This window comes from Loxodonta africana, chromosome 1 (genome assembly GCF_030014295.1).
Source record: "Loxodonta africana isolate mLoxAfr1 chromosome 1, mLoxAfr1.hap2, whole genome shotgun sequence".
In the NCBI taxonomy this organism is placed as follows: domain Eukaryota; kingdom Metazoa; phylum Chordata; class Mammalia; order Proboscidea; family Elephantidae; genus Loxodonta; species Loxodonta africana.
Window position 1 is genome coordinate 170,104,127 of NC_087342.1, and position 17,573 is coordinate 170,121,699.

General features: G+C 39.8%; 1 protein-coding gene across 8 annotated transcripts in view; it reads right to left on the minus strand.

Annotated features, from left to right (window-relative positions):
* ATG5 (autophagy related 5) overlaps nt 1-14,680 on the minus strand; it is a 220,824-nt gene extending 206,144 nt beyond the window's left edge. For 2 of the 8 annotated variants that reach the window (XR_010322545.1, XM_023543205.2), the window contains exon 1: nt 14,403-14,671. The gene's annotated coding sequence lies outside the window, so the exon portion shown is untranslated. Of the gene's footprint in view, nt 1-14,402 lie in introns of all 8 variants that reach the window. The other 6 variants (XM_023543213.2, XM_023543208.2, XM_023543226.2 and 3 more) reach the window with 5 other exon arrangements.
* Between the last annotated feature and the right edge of the window lie 2,893 nt (nt 14,681-17,573).

Here is a 17,573-nt window from a genome sequence, read left to right on the forward strand (position 1 = left end):
TACCAGCACAATACAAGGTCGCAAAACAGAACGTCCTGATATCAACTCAAATAGGGAAATCACAAAAACAAACAAATTAAGATTAATTAAAAAAATAGTAATAACAATACACATAACAGGGAATCATGGAAGTCAATAGGTAAAAGATCACAATAATCAAAAAGAGGGACTAAATACAGGAGGCACTGAACTGCCATATGGAGAGTGATACAAGGCGATATAGAACCATACAAGTTAGGTTTTTACTTAGAAAAATAGGGGTAAATAATAAGGTAACCACAAAAAGGTATAACAACTCCATAACTCAAGATAAAAGCCAAGAAAAACGTAACGACTCAACTAACATAAAGTCAAACACTATGAAAATGAGGATCTCACAATTTACTAAGAAAAACGTCTCAGCACAAAAAAGTATGTGGGAAATGAAATTGCCAACGACACACATGAAAAGGCATCAAAATGACAGCACTAAAAACTTACTTATCTATAATTACGCTGAATGTAAATGGACTAAATGCACCAATAAAGAGACAGAGAGTCACCGACTGGATAAAGAAACACGATCCATCTATATGCTGCCTACAAGAGACACACCTTAGACTTAGAGACACAAACAAACTAAAACTCAAAGGATGGAAAAAAGTATATCAAGCAAACAATAAGCAAAAAAGAAGAGGAGTAGCAATATTAATTTCTGACAAAATAGACTTTAGACTTAAATCCACCACAAAGGATAAAGAAGGACACTATATAATGATAAAAGGGACAATTGATCAGGAAGACATAACCATATTAAATATTTACGCACCCAATGACAGGACTGCAAGATACATAAATCAAATTTCAACAGAATTGAAAAGTGAGATAGACACCTCCACAATTATAGTAGGAGACTTCAACACACCACTTTCGGAGAAGGACAGGACATCCAGTAAGAAGCTCAATAGAGACACGGAAGACCTCCTTACAACAATCAATGAACTTGACCTCATTGACTTATACAGAACTCTCCACCCAACTGCTGCAAAGTATCCTTTTTTTTCTAGCGCACATGGAACACTCTCTAGAATAGACCACATATTAGGTCATAAAACAAACCTTTACAGAGTCCAAAACATCGAAATATTACAAAGCATCTTCTCAGACCAAAGGCAATAAAACTAGAAATCAATAACAGAAAAACTAGGGAAAAGAAATCAAATACTTGGAAAATGAACAATACCCTCCTGAAAAAAGACTGGGTTATAGAAGACATCAAGGAGGGAATAAGGAAATTCATAGAATGCAATGAGAATGAAAATACTTCCTATCAAAACCTCTGGGACACAGCAAAAGCAGTGCTCAGAGGCCAATTTATATCGATAAATGCACACATACAAAAAGAAGAAAGAGCCAAAAGCAGAGAACTGTCCCTACAACTTGAACAAACAGAAAGTGAGCAACAAAAGAACCCATCAGGCACCAGAAGAAAACAAATAATAAAAATTAGAGCTGAACTAAATGAATTAGAGAACAGAAAAACAATTGAAAGAATTAACAAAGCCAAAAGCTGGTTCTTTGAAAAAATTAACAAAATTGATAAACCATTGGCTAGACTGACTAAAGAAATACAGGAAAGGAAACAAATAACCCGAATAAGAAACGAGAAGGACCACATCACAACAGAACCAGATGAAATTAAAAGAATCATTTCAGATTACTACGAAAAATTGTACTCTAACAAATTTGAAAACCTAGAAGAAATGGATGAATTCTTAGAAAAACACTACCTACCTAAACTAACACATTCAGAAGAAGAACAACTAAATAGACCCATAACAAAAAAAGAGATTGAAACGGTAATCAAAAAACTTCCAACAAAAAAAAGCCCTGGCCCAGATGACTTCACTGCAGAGTTCTACAAAAGTTTCAGAGAAGAGTTAACACCACTACTACTGAAGGTATTTCAAAGCATAGAAAATGACGGAATACTACCCAACTCATTCTATGAAGCCACCATCTCCCTGATACCAAAACCAGGTAAAGACATTACAAAAAAAGAAAATTATAGACCTATATCCCTCATGAACATAGATGCAAAAATCCTCAACAAAATTCTAGCCAATAGAATCCAACAACACATCAAAAAAATAATTCACCATGATCAAGTGGGATTTATACCAGGTATGCAAGGCTGGTTTAATATCAGAAAAACCATTAATGTAATCCATCACATAATTAAAACAAAAGATAAAAACCACATGATCTTATCAATTGATGCAGAAAAGGCATTTGACAAAGTCCAACACCCATTTATGATAAAAACTCTTACCAAAATAGGAATTGAAGGAAAATTCCTCAACATAATAAAGGGCATCTATGTAAAGCCAACAGCCAGTATCACTCTAAATGGAGAGAACCTGAAAGCATTTCCCTTGAGAACGGGAACCAGACAAGGATGACCTTTATCACCGCTCTTATTCAACATCGTACTTGAAGTCCTAGCCAGGGCAATTAGGCTAGACAAAGAAATAAAGGGTATCCGGATTGGCAAGGAGGAAGTAAAGTTATCACTATTTGCAGATGACATGATCTTATACACAGAAAACCCCAAGGAATCCTCCAGAAAACTACTGAAACTAATAGAAGAGTTTGGCAGAGTCTCAGATTATAAGATAAACATACAAAAATCACTTGGATTCCTCTACATCAACAAAAAGAACATTGAAGAGGAAATAACCAAATCAATACCATTCACAGTAGCCCCCAAGAAGATTACATACTTAGGAATAAATCTTACCAAGGATGTAAAAGACCTATACAAAGAAAACTACAAAGCTCTACTACAAGAAATTCAAAAGGACTTACTTAAGTGGAAAAACATACCTTGCTCATGGATAGGAAGACTTAACATAGTAAAAACGTCTATTCTACCAAAAGCCATCTATACATATAACGCACTTCTGATCCAAATTCCAGGGTCATATTTTAAGGGGATAGAGAAACAAATCACCAATTTCATATGCAAGGGAAAGAAGCCCCGGATAAGCAAAGCACTACTGAAAAAGAAGAAGAAAGTGGGAGGCCTCACTTTACCTGATTTCAGAACCTATTATACAGCTACAGTAGTCAAAACAGCCTGGTACTGGTACAACAACAGGCACATAGACCAATGGAACAGAATTGAGAACCCAGACATAGACCCATCCACGTATGAGCTGCTGATATTTGACAAAGGACCAGTGTCAATTAATTGGGGAAAAGAAAGCCTTTTTAACAAATGGTGCTGGCATAACTGGATATTCATTTGCAAAAAACTGAAACAGGACCCATACCTTACACCATGCACAAAAACTAACTCCAAGTGGATCAAAGACCTAAACATAAAGACTAAAACGATAGAGATCATGGGAGAAAAAATTGGGACAACCCTAGGAGCCCTAATACAGGGCATAAACAGAATATAAAACATTACCATAAATGATGAAGAGAAACCAGATAACTGGGAGCTCCTAAAAATCAAACACCTATGCTCATCTAAAGACTTCACCAAAAGAGTAAAAAGACCACCTACAGACTGGGAAAGAATTTTCAGCTATGACATCTCAGACCAGCGCCTGATCTCTAAAATCTACATGATTCTGTCAAAACTCAACCACAAAAAGACAAACAACCCAATCAAAAAGTGGGCAAAGGATATGAACACACATTTCACTAAAGAAGATATTCAGGCAGCCAACAGATACATGAGAAAATGCTCACGATCATTAGCCATTAGAGAAATGCAAATTAAAACTACGATGAGATTCCATCTCACACCAGCAAGGCTGGCATTAATCCAAAAAACACAAAATAATAAATGTTGGAGAGGCTGCGGAGAGATTGGAACTCTTATACACTGCTGGTGGGAATGTAAAATGGTACAACCACTTTGGAAATCTATCTGGCGTTATCTTAAACAGTTAGAAATAGAACTACCATACAACCCAGAAATCCCACTCCTGGGAATATACCCTAGAGATACAAGAGCCTTCATACAAACAGATATATGCACACCCATGTTTATTGCAGCTCTGTTTACAATAGCAAAAAGTTGGAAGCAACCAAGATGTCCATCAACGGATGAATGGGTAAATAAATTGTGGTATATTCACACAATGGAATACTACGCATCGATAAAGCACAGTGACGAATCTGTGAAACATTTCATAACATGGAGGAATCTGGAAGGCATTATGCTGAGCGAAATTAGTCAGAGGCAAAAGGACAAATATTGTATAAGATCACTATTATAAGATCTTGAGTAATAGTAAACCTGAGAAGAACACATACTTTTGTGGTTACGAGGCGGGGAGGGAGGGAGGGTGGGAGAGGGTTTTTTATTGATTAATCAGTAGATAAGAACTGCTTTGGGTGAAGGGAAAGACAACACTCAATACATGGAAGGTCAGCTCAACTGGACTGGACCAAAAGCAAAGAAGTTTCCGGGATAAAATGAATGCTTCAAAGGTCAGCGGAGCAGGGGCGGGGGTCTGGGGACCATGGTTTGAGGAGACTTCTAAGTCAATTGGCAAAATAATTCTATTATGAAATCATTCTGCATCCCACTTTGAAATGTGGCATCTGGGGTCTTAAATGCTAACAAGCGGCCATCTAAGATGAATCAATTGGTCTCAACCCACCTGGAGCAAAGGAAAATGAAGAACACCAAGGTCACACGACAACTAAGAGCCCAAGAGACAGAAAGGGCCACATGAACCAGAGACCTACATCATCCTGAGACCAGAAGAACTAGTTGGTGCCCGGCCACAATCGATGACTGCCCTGACAGGGAGCACAGCAGAGGACCCCTGAGGGAGCAGGAGATCAGTGGGATGCAGACCCCAAATTCTCATAAAAAGACCAAACTTAATGGTCTGACTGAGACTAGAGGAATCCCGGCGGCCATGGTCCCCAGACCTTCTGTTGGCACAGGACAGGAACCATCCCCGAAGACAACTCATCAGACATGAAAGGGACTGCTCAGCGGGTGGGAGAGAGATGCTGATGAAGAGTGAGCTAATTATATCAGGTGGACACTTGAGAGTGTGTTGGCAACTCTTGTCTGGAGGGGGGATGGGAGGATAGAGAGAGAGGGAAGCTGGCAAAATTGTCACGAAAGGAGAGACTGAAAGGGCTGACTCGATAGGGGAAGAGTAAGTGAGAGTACGGAGTAAGATGTATGTAAACTTACATGCGACAGACTGATTGGATTTGTAGACGTTCATTTGAAGCTTAATAAAAGTTAATAAAAAAAAAAAAAACAGCTGCAGCAGTATATCAACAAGGAACTGCCAGAAATTCAAGCTGCCTTCCGAAGAGGATGTGGAACCAGGGATATCATTGCTGATATCAGAGGGATCCTGGCTGAAAGCAGAGAATATCTCAGAAGGATGTTTACCTATGTTTTATCGACTACGCAAAGGCATTCCACTGTGTGGATCATAACAAATTATGGATAACATTGCAAAGAATGGGGATTCCAGAACACTTCATTGTGCTCATGAGGAACATTTACATAGATCAAGAGGCAGTTGTTCAGACAGAATAAGGAGATACTGACTGGTTTAAAGTCAGGAAAGGTGTGCATCAGGGTTGTATCCTTTCACCATGCCTATTCAATCTGTATGTTGGGCAAATAATCCAAGAAGCTGGACTATATGAACAAGAACGGGGCATTGGGATTGGAGGAAAACTCATTAACAACCTGCACTATGAAGATGACACAACCTTGCTTGCTGAAAGTGAAGAGGACTTGAAGCACTTACTAAGGAAGATCAAAGACCATAACCTTCAGTATGGCTTGCACCTCAACATAAAGAAAACAAAAATCCTCACAACTAGACCAATGAGCAACATCATGATAAACAGAGAAAAGACTGAGGTTGTCGAGGATTTCATTTTACTTGGATCCATAATCAACAGCCATGGAAGCAGCAGTCAAAAAATCAAACGACGCATTGCATTGGGTAAATCTGCTGCAAAGGACCTCTCTAAAGTGCTGAAAAGCAAAGATGTCACCTTGAAAACTAAGGTGCGCCTGACCCAAGCCATGGCATTTTCAATTACATAATATGCATGTGAAAGCCGGACAACGAATAAGGAAGACTGAAGAAGAACTGACGCCTTTGAATTGTGGTGTGGGCAAAGAATATTGAATATACCATGGACTTTCAAAAGAACGAACAAATCTGTCTTGGAAGAAGTACAACCAGAATGCTCCTTAGAAGCAAGGATGGTGAGACTGTGTCTTACATACTTTCGACATGTTGTCAGGAAGGATCAGTCCCTGGTGGAGGACATCATGTTTGGCAAAGTACAGGGTCAGTGGAAAAGAGGAAGACCCTCAATGAGGTGGACTGACACAGTGGCTGCAACAATGAGCTCAAGCATAACAATGATTGTAAGGATGGCACAGGACAGGGCAGTGTTTCGTTCTGTTGTGTACAGGGTCTCTATGAGCTCGACGGCACCTAACAACAAGGCTTCAAATGCAAACAACATACTCAATTTCAGCATTCTGCAGAAAATTCCTAAATTTACAAATCATACGAAATTAACTCACTGATAATAGGCAAGACTTCAGGATTATATTAATAGCTTGCTCTTTTTAAATAAATATATTAGTGGCAGGGAATAATGAACTCTGGGTTCGTAGCAAATCTAAAATTCTATCTAATATAAAATTGGTAAGTAGTGGTTTCTATAACCATGATACACATCCACTTAATTAATCAACAGCTTCGACTGACAGATTCCTCTCTTGCTCACAAAGAGAAAACAACTTGAGGCAAAAAGCTCCTTTCCTGACAGACTTCATGAACATTTAACCATGATTTCAGGGTTGAAACGTCACTACTGATAACTACATTGTATGATTTTTCCTTCTCAGGAGAAATGGGTAGAAAATAAATGCAAAAGGTAATTCAAAATTAAAGTGGTTACAATCACCTAAGAGAAGGCATCTTTAGAAGTTCTTCCTTCTCCCCAGCTACTCTCCTCTCCCAAGAAGAAATAATAATCTGACTGGTCAGATTCCAGGGCACCGTTTGAGCTGGGTTTATTAACAGCCAGGGATCATCATAAAGCAGGATATGATGCATACAGGTATGCCTCTTTTCTCCCTCCTCTACGCTGCCAGGTGGGAATACACTTGATCATCCTGTTCTTTCTTTCTCTGGCATTCTCTTCTGCTTGTGTCAACAACAGTAAAAAGAAATGGCCATTGTCTTCCTCTTATTTCTGGGAGACCCTCTCTAACAGTGATATGAGTTTAGGCTTACAGGAAGGGAGAACACCTCAAGACTCCAACTACAAAACCCATTGCCACTGAGTGGATTCCGACTCACAGGGATCCTATAGGTTAGAGTAGAACTGCCCCATAGAGTTTCCAAGAAGTGTCTGGAAGATTTGAAATGCTGACCTTCTGGTTAGCCACCAAGCTCTTAACTACTATGCCACCAGGGCTCTCTCAGCTACAGACTTGGGTTTTAAAGTCCTGTGTTCCAGCCCAGTTTACCAGAGTTATGCAGTGGGGTTTTAGGTGTTAAAAAAAAAGGGTGAAAGATAAAGTGGTACCTTATTTCCCATATACCATTAACTCTCATGTACACATTTCTTGTAGGACCTAAACAGCTAAAGGTATAATGCAGGTAGAGTCAATAAAAATTTTGCAAAACAAGTTCTGAAAACCAGATTTATGAAAACTGCAAACAAGGCTACTTACTGCCTCAAAATACACAAGCCCAAATATATAGGATTGTAAAATGTTAACCTTTTAATATTAATAAATATTCATCTATGAAGAATTATGTAAGTAAGAAAGCATCTCCCTGAATACACGTAACTAAAAAAACGTATAAGAAAAACTGATACGCGAATAAAGAAAACAACGCGCATGTTCAACACTCCTTGTAAAGAGAGGCAGAAAAACAAAAATTAACTCTCGAGAGGCACTACAGTGTGGGGATTAAAAGTGTGGACTGTGGAGCTAGACTGCCTGGATTTGAAACCTAGCTCCACAATTTACTATGTGACCTTAGGTAAGTCACTTAATTCTGTGCCTCAGTTTTCTCATCTGGAAAATGGGAATAACAGCATTTATCACATAAGAGAGAGATGAGAATTAAAATGAATTAATCCTTAAAACAGTAAATACCACTGTAGCTACCACTATAATTTACAAACATAGCAGAGTATGACTCAAACATTCAAAAGTTATAAAGATTTCATGAGCAAAGAATAATCACAGGTACTACATAATATAAACAAGATTCTTTTCTTAAACTTTATTTTGTTGTTGTTGAGAATATACACAGCAAAACATATACCAATCCAACTTTTTTCTACATGTACAATTCAGTGACATTGATTACATTCTTCAAAACATACAACCATTCTCACCCTCCTTTTCTGAGTTGTTCCTCCCCCATTAACATAAGCTCACTGCTCCCTAAGTTTCCTATCTGTGTAGCTGTGGTCACTTTGATCCTACATAGATAGTTCTTAAAAGAGCATAATGCTCAAGGCAGACATTTTTTACTAGTTAAGCTAAACTATAATACAAACAAGAATTACGAAAGGAAATCAACAGCTAAAAACTTAGGTGCTGAACACAGCTAGCAACACTCAATAGAGTCAAACATTTAATAGTTTGATATGCTGAGCTCTGTGGCAAGTGCTCAGGGAATACAAAAAATAATCAAAATAAAACCCGAGTTGTTGTACAGAAGGTATTATCTCTAAATCTACTAATCATATTATGTACTTTTATGTCATTTCCATGGCTTTGCTCATGCTGGTGGTTCCTTGCCCCAGAGTAGCCTTCCCCATCTTGTCTTCTAACATGGTCACCCTTCAGGACCTAGCTCAAAACAGTCTCTCTTCTATGCACGACTCAGGCAGAATTAATAGATTCCACTGTGTTTCCTCATTACACCTTCATCTTTACTACAGCACTTACAAGCTTATATGAAAAATGTTTATTTGCCAGCACACTGCGATGCATTCCCTCGAGGAAAAGGATCATGTCTCGCTCATCTTCTTATCTCTGGTACATGCCAGTGTCTGGAGCACATTAGGTGCTCAAAACATGTTCACTGAATTTGAATTTAGTTGGAAAGACAATGTATAAAGGCTAAATTACAGAACCAAACAAAATTCCAAAAAGTGAGGCGAGAGCAGGTCAGATTAGGTAACAATAATTAGATAATAATGTATTCTGCTTTAAATATCAAGTAACTCCAGAAACACTGTACATATTACATTTTCTCACACTTGATGCACACAGCAAACCTATATGTTCCCATTTTACAAATAATGAATTTGAGATGGGGAGGTTAGACGAATTTTCTAAAATCTTGTAGCTGATAAACAGCAGAGCCAAAACTAGAAGTCACATCCTCAGCCAGATCTCCAATCTCATATTCTTTCCATCATACTATGCTCACTATCAAAGTCCCTTCTAACTCCAAAATGACCACGGTTATAACTAAATGTTACTTTGTAACAGCTTTCATAAGGGGAAGAAAAATGAAGTGAAATGTTAATACAACCTATAGGGCTCAAGTAAGAATTCTTAAAGGTACAGAACTTGAAGAATAGATAGAATATAGACAAAGAGACGAAGACAAATAGTCCAAGCAGGTAAAAATAGCATCAGCAAAGGCAGGAGGTGGGCAGAAGCAATGTGTATGCCAGCTTTTTAAAACCCTTTGGGTTGGAGCAGTAGTAGATAATGAAAGCACCGACAGTGTAACATGTTTTACTCTGGCATGGGACCCTAGGCAAGTCACTTTACTTCCTAAGTCTCAATTTTCTTACCTCTGAAATGGAATTAGTAATACTCAATTCATCAGGTTGTTCTGGGGGAAAAAAAAAAAAATCTATGTCTGATACAGTGCTGAACACATGTTAACTGCTGAGAAATACCATGATTAGTCCTTTGGTGCCAAATCTGTAAAATGAGACTAGACATGAAGCACATCAAGTAGAAGATCGTGGAGCTCTCAATTTTAACCAACGGGCCTAAAGAGTCTGTAAAGTTTTATAATCGGGAAATAAAAAACAATTATCTGGTAGCAGTACACTGAAACAGAGCCTAGTCAGAGAGGCCAGCAAAGAAGCAACTAAAGCATAAAGTAATGACTGCCTCACTAGAGTGGTGCAACGACTTGATACAAAAAGATATGAGTCTTTCCAAAAAGAATAAATATAACTTGGGGAAAAGCTGTTAAGGGATAAAGAACAATTACAGAGAAGATCTGAATGCTGACAGCAGGCAATACAGTAAGGGGTGCTGGAATCAGAATTACGTGGATTTAAACTTTGACTACCACTTATTAGCTGTGTGTCCTTGGACAACAAACTTGACCTCCCTGAGCCTTGTTATCTGTAAAATGAAGGTACTTCCAATTCACGAGTCGCTTCCAATTCGTGGTGACCCGTGTGTCAGAGTAGAACTGTACTCCACAGGGTTTTCAGTGGCTGATTTTTCAGAAGTGGACCACCAGGCCTTTCTTCCGAGGCACCCCTAGGTAGACTCCCCAACCTCTTTCAGTTAGCAGGTAAGGGCATTAACCATTTGTATCACATGCAGGGACTCCCAATTTCACAGGCTTGTTTAGTTGGGTGTTTAGCACACAGTAACCATCCAAATGGTATATGTTGTTAATATATGATTTCCCTATGCTTCCATGGCCCCTCTGCCTGAACACTCTTCCTCTCTTATCCCTCTGACCAACTCTTAATCCTCTTTTAAGACTGAGTTTAACATCAGCTCCATGGGAAGCTTTCCCCTTGGCAGCATCCGGTCTAATTACTTCTAGGAGAGCACTTACTAGAAAGTATTGCAGTTACCTGTTTATTTTATCTCTTTCTTGGCCCTTCCCACACTGAACTTGGAATTATTTGAGAACAGCAACTGAATCATATTTACCTTTGAATCTCTAATATTACCATAATTAGTACATGGCAGACTCTGAAATGTTTAATAACTGAAAAAATAGATAAATCCAAAAAGTATACTAGCTTCTTAAATGTTTCTACCTAAACTTGTTTCCAAATCAATACAACTGTGATTTAAATTCAACGAAGATCAGTATTTTAGAAATACAGTTTATCCTCTCCTACATACACTACACCATCATCACATCCATCCAATTTGAAGGCAATGTTTTGCAAGCATAGAAATCCCAATCTATGAAGCAATCTATCAGAAGCAAGCTTCTTGAGGCACGGGCTATGTCTTCTTGACTCTGTATTCTCTGCATTTAGATCAGTGCCTGAAACAGAGTAGGTGCCCAAAAATGTTTGGTGAACAATACAAGTCATTTAGAAAAAGACAGAGAGGGGTATGATTTAAAAATATATACGTAATGCATAATTAACAGTCCCTTTCACACTCCAAGAAAGGCTAACCTAGTATCTGAAGCTATTTTGCTGACCAAAATCCCCAACTACCTGGAAATTACTTAAAATATCAAATATCTACTAGAAGTAAATTTTTAAACATCTAGAAATAATAATCTATGCTGGCTGGCCTCCCTCTGAATTCACTAACCTCAAAAGTGGGCCCTGAGTGCTGCCTGGCATTCCTACATTTCCCTAGTCCATTTATTCTCTCACCGTCCTAGATCGCTATTTCATACCTCTCTTCCTCATTTTTACCCTCCTTTCTTCTTCTCTCTCAGCTAATGGTCTTGCTTCCCATTTCCTTCTACCATTTTTACCATGTTACAGCAGATCAGTGTTTCTTAAGAGTTTAACTGAAAAGTCTCCAGCCTTCACGGGGGAGGAAGGGGTGTTAAGGGCCCCACAGCTCAGTCCTTGAACCACTCCCTAAGGGATCTCTCTTATGGCTTCGTTGTTGCTGTTAGGTGCCATGAGTTCTAACTCACAGGGACCCTACCCACAACAGAATGAAACACTGCCCAGTCCTGTGCCATACTCACAATCGTTATGCTTGAGCCCACTGTTGGCAGCCACTGTGCCAATCCATCTCATTGAGGGTCTTCCTCTTTTTCGCTGACCCTCTACTTTACCAAGAAGGATGTTCTTCCTGATAACACGTCCAAAGTATGTGAGACATAGTCTCGCCATTCTTGCTTCTGATGGTATGGCTTTAAAACCACTTATATTTTAACAATTCCCACATTCACATCTTCAACTCAGATTTCCCTACTGTACTCTAGTTTCGTATATACTACTGCATATTGATACATCCGTTTGGAAATCTAATAGCATCTCAAATACAATGCGTTCAAAACGAACATGGTTTCAGATCTTCTCCCCATTCCTCTTGTGGTCTTCCTCATCTTAGTAAGAGGCAACTCCATTCTTTAGTTAAAAACTAACTGCTGTCGAGTCAGTTCCAACTAATGGCAAGCCCAATGTGTGTCAGAGTAAAACTATGCTTTATAGGGTTTTCAATGGCTGGCTTTTTGGAAATAGATCAACAGGCCTTTCTTCTATGGCACCTCTGGGTGGACTTGAACCTCCAACCTTTTGGTTAGCAGCTGAGTGCATTATTAACCTTTTGCACCACCACAGGGACTCCATTCTTTAGTTGCTCAGGCCATAAATCTTGTTGTAATCCTTGATTCCCCCTCCGCCCCCCGTACACCTAAGGCCTGTAGCTTAGAAACCTCCACTATTACCGAGCAGCCCTGGTGGCGCAGTGGTTAAGAATTCCAGCTGCTAATCAAAAGCTCAGTAGCTTGAATCCTTGGAAACCCTATGGTACGACAGTTCTACTCTGTTCTACAGGGTCGCTATGAGATGGAATCAACCGGATGGCAACAGGTCCACTATAACCACCCTGATCTAAGATACCCTGACCTTTAACTGCAGTGGCCTACTAACAGGTCTTATTATTTCTACCCATGCTCCATACAATCAACATAACAATCAGAAAGATCCTTTTAAAACACAAATCAGATCAGTTTACTCCTTTACTCAAAACTCTCCCATCTCATTGAAAGCACTTAAAAATCAAAGTTCTTAAAAAGTCCTACAAGGCCCTATATGACCTGGCCCCATCTCACTAACTTTCAGATCTGATTATCTACTACCTCTTTCCCTTTTCCAGTCAAACTAGTTGGTATGCACCTGCCTCAGGGCCTTTGTGATTGCTCTTCCTATGTCTGATGGTTTTTTCCACTGATACCAACATGGCACCCTTCTTTGTTACTTTTAGGTCTCACCTCAAATATCTTCTTTTTGGAGACCACCACTGCAATTTCCTACCTACACCATCAGCGTTTCCCATTCTCCTTCTCTACTTTACTTTTCTCTATAGCAATTCTCACCACTGACACATAATTTATTTTTGTATTAATGTGTTCTTTGCCCCTCCTGGGACGACGTGAACGTCATGATGGCAAGAATTTTTTTCTTTTGTTCACTGTTTTCTTTATCTGTTTTGTCCAGCACTCCCGCACACTACAGACACTAGATATTTGTTAAATTAATCAAGCCGATCCACACCTGAAGTGTTCACATTATTCTAAAAATCCATAACCATTCTGTCCATCTGTCCCCAATTTTAAACAGCATACCTTTGACAATCAAAGCACATGTTCAAATCTAGTGTAAAACTCTTCTCAACCACTACCCTCAGCCCAAACACACACCCTGACTTTCAAATTCAAAATTCAACCAGCAACTTCCTCTGAGGAAATTACACATAGTTCAGTTCAGATCCAAACACTCTCCAGTCCCAAGCAATCAAGTGAATTCTGGAAGGCCTTGAAAAGTTCAGTTGCTGTTTGGTGGCCCCTGGGTTCTGATTCTTGCTGAAAACATGCAGTGTCTTCCCAAGCCTCAGAAAAATCTAGAACCAACCCAGATTCCCTAGGTTCCTGAAGTTTAGTGTCACTTGAAAATAACCTGAAGCATAACTAAAGTACGTGAAAGTGCTTTGCCAAAAGAAAATGGCTTTGCTAACATTAAATATTTTTAATAAAATGACACTTAATGATTGCCGTTGAAAATATAAATTGGAGGAAATATCCACCCAGTTAGATTAGATAGAATCAGACTGCACTATAAACCAATTGCAGTTTGAATAAGTCCTCCACAAATAAATGGAGGTCCTGGACTGAACGCTAGAGTCTGCGATAAAACACTGGGTTTCCTACCTTAGTCAGAGACAGACATATTCCCCTAGAGACTTCGCAGGCCACACCCTCCGGCCAGCCCCAGAGCTCCGGAGGCTGATTCTCGCCAACCCCACCTCGGCCCGGGGAACCACCTTCACCCGCCATCACCACCCAGAGGAGCGCTCCCCTAGCCGGCCAGTCGCCCCTTCTTACCACACCTACCCGGCCCCTCCCCAGTCCTCCTCCAGTTATTTCCTCTAACTGGGAGACACACACACCCCCTACCCGAAGTGCCGGCTCCTTCTCCGGCTTCCTGCACCAGCGGAGACGCCTGGGTCCCGGACGCTGGCAAGGAGGCAAGGCTGGTTGCCACACACAGTACCCGCAGAGGCGCTCTAGGTTGGAGTCCCGAGAGCCCGCGCAGCCGTAGAAGGCACCGGCGCGGAGGTTGGAGCCGAGCCCTGCTGCACTTCCGCCCTCCGGTATCCAGAGATTACAGCCAGCAGCGCCGCGGAGTCTTGGAAGCCCACGGCAAGTCCAGTCACCCTCGGCGCCCAGAGATGACGTCACTAGACCTCACATGGCCCGCACTCCTGCCTCGGAGTTTTACCCAACCCCGCGAAGGCCTTATCCACGCTTGAGCATGCGCGGGTGGAGGGAGCTGCTCGAATGTGGGGTGAAACTCCTGGCAAGTTTACAGTTTCTACCCTCTTCAGAGAGTCTCGCGCCTGTGGTGTAGTCATTGGAGTGTGAGAAAGTTAATGTAGCAGTTCTATAAGAGCAGTAAGTTTTAAATATATTGAGACATTTCCTCACTAGAGATTGATTGAAGCATCTCTTTCTTCCTGGCATCACATAATACTGACAAAACGTTGGTTTTCAAAGTGTTTTCACATCCATTGTTTCATTTGTTGCTCTTTGTCAGAGCAAAGGCAAGCAGTAATAGCCGCATTTAACAGAAGAAGACTAAAATATGAGTACAGGAGCTCTCCTACCCATCCAATAGTGCATATCTCTATCTTCCTGTATATTTCCTATATCCAAAAATAACAAGCAATTAATAAACTTGCTTCTCAATAGTGTTTGAATTGGATCTACCCGGAAGTCTTACCAGCCATTTAAGGTTCTCCTCTTCATCACACATCCCATGCAACGTAATGCGCTGCATACTAAGTAAATACTCTACTGAGACGCAAAACAGATTCCTGATCTTTGGGAAGATTAGGAAAATCCTAATAGTAGCTAGCAGAATTCTCAAAAAAAAAAAAAAAAGAATCTTCTTGGAGGTTGACTAGTCCAATGTTTTTCAAACTGTGAATCACAATACACTGGTAAGTCATCAAATCAATTTAGTGACTCTTGCCTGGCATTTTAAAATAATCAAATAGAAAATACCAGCTCACTTTATTTGTGTTAAGAGTAAATATTGTTTCCTGAAAATTTATTTCAGTATCTGTTGATGTACAGTGGGTAGGAATGTGAAATACATTTCCTAGAATGAGTAGCAGCCAAACAGAAAGTACTCTGTATGCTGCTGTGATGCTCTCAAATCCTGTGAGGTAAAAGTTGCTATTACACTTTCAAAATACATAATACATTCATAATATGAACTTAGAAATATGCTTACCTTTGTGAAGCTCTTTGACATTACCTATAAATCATTAGAAATCTGTAAGTCATTAGAAAGTTATTTGTAAAACTTTTATTGTGCTTTAGGTGAAAGTTGACAACTCAAGTTAATTTCTTGTACAAAAATTTATACACATATTGTTATGGGACACTAGTTGCAATCCCTGTAGTGTGACAGCATGTTCCCCCTTTCTACCCCGGGTTTTTCATGTCCATCCAACCAGCTCCTATCCCTTTCCGGCTTATCCTTCCTCTGGACAGGAGCTGCCCATTTGGTCTCATCTATCTGCTTGAACTAAAAAGCACAATCCTCACAAGTATTATTTTATGTTTTATAGTCCAGTCTAATCTTTGTCTGAAGAGTGGGCTTCAGGAATGGTTTAATTCTGGGTTAACAGAGCATCCAGGGGCCATGGCTTCAAGGGTTCCTCCAGTCTCAGACCATTAATTATATGAATTTGAGTTCTACACCATACTTTTCTCCTGCTCCATCAGGGATTCTCTGTTGTGCTCCCTGTCAGGGTGGTCATTGGTGGTAGCCAGGCACCACCTAGTTCTTCTGACCTCAGGCTGATGGAGCCTCTGGTTTATGTGGTCCTTGAACTTAGGCATAAAAGCATGTGAAGAATGTGGTAAACAACTTGACTTTGACTAGGCATGCTGTGATAAAGGAAGACATAACATAGTTAATCTTTGAAAACTATCCTTGAGACATAAATCTAAATGACCTCCCTAATCTCTAACCTTCGATTAAAAATGACATTTGACTAATCTGTAACACTGGAGAAAAGACACTACATACTAGTCTTTGATGTCATACTGGCACTTATTGTGTGAGGCCAAGGTGAGAATTTCACATATGAACCCTGAATTTCTGCTCACTTACTGAGTGAAGGCAGAGGCAAAGGGATGTTTCTCTAGTCTTACTCTCCGAAGACCGAGGGCCTGCTGATACTGCCCGCCCCCATTTGACCTCCTCTGAATTTGAGCCTTGGCCAACCCTTCCTCCTGAGACCTCTCGTTAAAGGTAAAAAGTCTGAAATCTAAAGATTTGGATTCTAACCATTTAACTAACATTGTAATTGTTAACACAGATTCTTCGGTTCTAAATGAAAGTTGTGAGGTCTTGTGTGCCTTCCCATGACTACCTTGCAATAATCTAAAGAGTTATGCGTGACAAACTGGAGTATCTCTCTACTAATTTTCTAAGATAAAATCGTACATGACAGAAAGCCACAAATCTAGTCCACTCCACCCACTCAAAGCAGAAATCTCCTTTACAACATTCCTACAGTCATTAGCCTATCCAAGAATGCTCCTGGGATGAAGGTGCACCATCTTCCCAATGGCAGCCAAAACTACATGGGATTTACTTTGGAACGTATCAAAATATAAGAGGGACTGATGGATGGATAGAGGGATCCCAAAACCAACACAGTGCCATCGCATAGATGGCTATATATGTGAAAAAGCAGGTAGAGTAAAATGTTAATGGTAGGATCTAGGTGGTAGGTATATGGCAATCACTGTAAAATTCTTTCAGCGTTGTTGTATGTTTAAATATTTTCCTAAGAAAATGTTTTGTTTTTTTTTCCAGGGGAGACTCTGTATGGAGAACCTTATATATGAAGAAAGTAATTACAGTGAGTTGAAATTCAGCTTCCTGTAACCTTTAGGAATTTACCCTGTTTTCTTTCTTTTTGTGTCTGTTCCTGCCTCCCTCCTGCCTACAATCACATGAAAATGACCGTCTTCTAAAAGACGGATCTTAAATATGAAAAAAATAGCTCTCATGCCCCATAACCCACTGAGGGATAAACATTCTCA